General features: G+C 37.8%; 1 pseudogene; it reads right to left on the bottom strand.

Annotated features, from left to right (window-relative positions):
- Positions 1 to 1,697: 1,697 nt before the first annotated feature.
- LOC149150196 (phospholipase A1-Igamma1, chloroplastic pseudogene) lies at positions 1,698 to 2,363 on the bottom strand (annotated as a pseudogene).
- Between the last annotated feature and the right edge of the window lie 2,594 nt (positions 2,364 to 4,957).

Genomic DNA, 4,957 nt, shown 5'->3' with positions numbered 1-4,957 from the left:
TATTATTATTTTGACATATCTCAGCTGGTACTATGGCCATATATACAACATAAACACGTTTTTAAGGTGGTAGGGTACTAATAACAGGGCAGAAATTATTGCATCTGGGGTTTTTTATACTTGTTTCAGTGGCTCAACATCAAAGATATTTAGGTATTTGGGATTTAAAAAGTTGCATTGATGGGATAAAAAGGCTCAATTGCTTTCGGCCTCCAGTGATGTCATACGGGATGAAATGTATTAAATCCATAAAATTTACCTTTCAGCACATCTCATTTGCACACATTTTCCTGAAACAAAAACCATATTACAGATATGCTTTACACACATTGCAAAACCATATTACAGATATGATTTCCAAAAAAGGTGTGATTGGAACACCTGGAGTCATCTCCTAAGCTTCATATATACAAGACAGCAGGGTCTACTCCCGCAACTTTCATATTTTCTAAAATTTTCAGAACTTAGATTTTGAATATTCGAAAGTTAATATGCTGCAGCTTTCATATTTTCTAAATTTTTCTTTGAATATTTGAGAGTTAATATGCTCTTTAGTAGCACTGTTCATGTCTGTAACAGCTATATTTTCTTTTGAAAGATCATATTGACAGACTGTAAATGATTGGAATTTGTTTCGCTTTTTAGTTCCAACATGCCTTGCTAGTCAGAGTCTCGAAAAATGTATTCCTAAAAACTAAACAATTCTCGGAACAATGTAATAAAATCAGTTTTTCTTCAAAGAATGTAATAAAGTCAGTTTTTCTTCAAAGAAATTTACATGCTTTTTCTTTAATTGTGGATTATCGTGAGGACAATCTTATTTTCTCTATATTATAAACTTTGTGACTAGCTTTTATATGTTCAACAGAACTGATAAATTATATATCTTTCATACACACAACTATGAACCTTTATAAGAGTTTTTATACCATATTATTATTTGACATATCTCAGCTGGTACTACTGCCATATATACAACATAAACATGTTTTTAAGGTGGTAGGGTACTAATAACTGGGCAGAAATTATTGCATTTGGGGTTTTTTATGTTTCTTTCAGTGGCTCAACATCAAAGATATTCAGGTATTTGGGGATTTAAAATGTTGCATTGATGGCATAAAAAGGCTCAATTGCTTTCAACCTCCAGTGATGTCATACGAGATGAAATGTATTAAATCCATAAAATTTACCTTTCAGCACATCTCATTTGCACACATTTTCCTGAAACGAAAACCATATTACAGATATGCTTTACACACATTGCAAAACCATATTACAGATATGCTTTCCAAAAAAGGTGTGATTGGAACACCTGGAGTCATCTCCTAAGCTTCATATATACAAGACAGCAGGGTCTACTCCGGCAGCTTTCATATTTTCTAAATTTTTCAGAACTTAGATTTTGAATATTCGAAAGTTAATATGCTGCAGCTTCCATATTTTCTAAATTTTTCTTTGAATATTTGAGAGTTAATATGCTCTTTAGTAGCACTGTTCATGTCTCTAACAGCTATATTTTCTTTTGAAAGATCATATTGACAGACTGTAAATGAGTGGAATTTGTTTTGCTTTTTAGTTCCAACATGCCTTGCTAGTAAGAGTCTCGAAAAATGCATTCCTAAAAACTAAGATACTCTTTTTATATATAAAAAATAGCGAAAATGCATTACTTTCACACATTGATCTGTACACATTCACTATATTGGAACCTCGAAACCCAGAGACTCTTGCACTAGTACGTGGTTAGGAGATGGGATATCCTCGGCTTCTCGTTCAGGCTGCACCCATCTTCCATACAAGTTGCGGATGAGGCCCTTGTTCTCCAATTGATACCAGTTCCCCACCACCATTAACTCCGGCCTCAGCATGTCGGAAGCCTTGTTCACCAACGCCATGTCTCGTTTGGCATCCCCTGATCGGAATGGGGCGCACCAGCTCTCGTACCCATCCAAAAAATGAAGATATCCCTCCAGGTTGTGATAATCTGCAGGGTCAAGATTTGGTTTCAGAGAAGGCGAACGTCCATGATCCAACTTGATTTCCACTCCAACGTGAGCGTATGTCCAGGGGAAACGGTCAAGCAACGGTTTCATCAGTCGCTTGAATTTATCCATCCCTTCGTTGAAGATGATCCCGGGCATCTTGGGAACCATGTCTTGTTCGCTCACCACGCGCAGAACCTTAACCCCCATAGCCTCCAATCTGTCTTTGAAAGCCCAGTTGCCCACTCTCGGAGCTCCGAAAGAGAACACAGTCACAGGGACATTCCTGTCGGGATCGACTTTTAGTGAATTGAGGCCCTTCGTTGCGACCTCGTAAGCGCTAAGCAGAGCGAGGGCACTGCCGAGGCTGTGACCGGTCATGGTGATACTCACGTCTTCTCCTTTCTATGTATACACATCCACCATGTCGCCGAGCTCCTTCATTGCCTACTCAGATGCGCTGAGCTTGTTGTATCCCGTGTTGTGGTCCTTTGAGGTATATATGCTCAGAAACCCTCGCTCCACCTTCACTGATGAATTCTCGTGCAGGCTGCCTACCTCTCCCAGGGGATGGAGAATATCCTAAAAATCCTCCATCCACTCGAGCTGCATCACAGCCCCCCTCCACACCACCATGATGTCTCGCCTCCCCAGGCGCCTCACCTTCTCGTCTGTGCTCACCAGAACATATCTTGTTGAAAGACAGTTGACGGTTCGTATGGAGTGTCGCACCTGGCATTGTGCAATTCAAATCAATGGTTAATGATTACCCAATCGTCTAACAACCAAATCAAATGGCACATATTTTGACACGACAGCAGTTTGGAGAGTTCATTTCAGAGGGAAACGCCTTACGACGTAATTAAAAGAGACAATCTAATTTCTTCGTGAAAATCACACGATCATTAAAATTAAATTTAAGATTCGTTTATTAATTAATAACAACAAAAATGGATAATCCATAATACCATAGCACTTGAACTGTATTATACCATAGCATTTTAACTAACCTTAAACTATGTTAGTTAAAGGTTGTTGCGAGATTCTCACAAATCTTATATTCTCAGGATAAAGAGTGAATATTTTATGACCATAGAAACCCAACCTATGTAAGTAGGTGATATAAGTTTGAGAATATAGATACTTTGGAGATGAGTTGTTAGTCTAGTATGATGCTAGAGCCACATAAAAGATTTGATCATGGACAGATTTGTGATCCAGTAAATCAGTTTCCCTAATAAATCAAATGTCTTTTCTTCAATTCACTTACAACTTCATTCGATGTTTGTATTTCATTTTGTTGTTGTTTTTCAATTCACTTATAACTTCATTCGTTGCCTGTCTTTCATTGTGTTGGATTTTTATTCCCAGCATGGCCAACTCCGCCAGTTTCCACACTCTGCTCATATTGACCTATTTTACCACTTATTCATCCCAAAAGATTTCAATATTTACTAACAAAATCATTTATCTCCCCAAGAGATAAAATTCGAAATCCACAACACCATTACATTTCTAGTTCTCCAATATCTTCATACCCACAAATATGCATATATTTACATGAACAAAGCTTACATACGAGAGGATATGACTATTTTCCTCAGCTCAGAGACATTTGTATCCACCAGTTCTCTCCCAGATATTATAGATACTCTAATTCATGGCTTGCATTCAGTGGAATGTCGAGTCTTGTTTTTGAGTCGGTCACTTCTCTAAAACATTTGGTCCTATTCAATAACAAGATTGTTAGTTAAAACGAGTGGACATATAGTGATTTATAAATTGTTTTTTCCTATCAAACACAAGGTTGGACATAATAGAGCATTACAGGGAAGTTTACCATGGACATATAATGGTAAATTAATATTTATAATTCTCCTTCACCAAAATATGCCACAAACGACACATGAATTTATGGTGGAATTTCGAACGCAAAGAAACTTATATTATACCTTGTTTTTCCCACGTGTCACTGTTTTGTTTTCACACATTTCTCCAAAACTGCCCAAAGAGAGATCAAACCATTTAATTTTTATGACAAAAAAAATTTTGACATTTTATTTTTAATGACAATTTTTTGTTTTTTATATATGAAAACATGAGACCTTAATCAATCAAGCAATTATATATACCTCTCAAGCAATAATATATGCCTCTGTTGAGGGTTCCTGCTCTCCTTGTTTCAATGTTTTTGACAGTACTTAGATGGCATAGAGACATGCAGGGCCTAGACGCTCAAATCCTCCTCTGCCAATTTGCGTTACGAAGCCACCGGTTATTTTCTCGATCTCAACTAAATTTTATGCATTGGGATGATGCTAAGTCATGCGCAATTTTCAGCTCAATCAAATGAATTTTAGCTACAGGAATATTGTAAGATGTCGTTACAAAAGTTTCAAAATCACTTACAAAGTATTGTTGACTGAGGCACAGACCGAAGGAAAGCATGGTTCATCCCCTCACTACTTCGAGAAGCAACCCCAACACTCAGAGACGGTTCCTTCGTTCCTTACGAGGCAATTGAAACATACATCCAGATAACTAAAGAAGCCTGTGTTGACCAATCTCTTTGTACAGCATGGAGACGGTATTGCTCTCACATCCTTATCCAACAGTTGCGAAACAAGATCAACCATAGGTAATGATTCAATGAATGCAGTTGAAGATATATCAATATTGAGTGATAATCCATTTGGGTTGGCCTTAAACTTTGGTAAAACCCACGCCAACTTTCCAATCCCTCTCCAAGGGACTGCTTTGCCCCCAGGTCGCCAGAATAAAATGATCTGCCAACAGGAATGTACCTTTCAGTTGGTGGCTCACATAGAACAATATCAAGAACTTGCAGGGCTTCATGCGGAGCATCATCCTCCCTCCCAGATAGGAATTGACCTAAAATTTATCAGTATCTTGAAATGACGCTCCCTTATTGGACCACTAGGTCCATCGTCCCCCTGGCATTGCGCAATTCAAAT

This window comes from Pinus tabuliformis, chromosome 9, assembly GCF_031772625.1.
Source record: "Pinus tabuliformis cultivar Carrire ecotype Pingquan chromosome 9, CPIR1, whole genome shotgun sequence".
NCBI lineage: Eukaryota > Viridiplantae > Streptophyta > Pinopsida > Pinales > Pinaceae > Pinus > Pinus tabuliformis.
The sequence above is the reverse complement of the archived record's forward strand: the minus strand, read 5'-3'. Positions and strand labels throughout refer to the sequence as shown.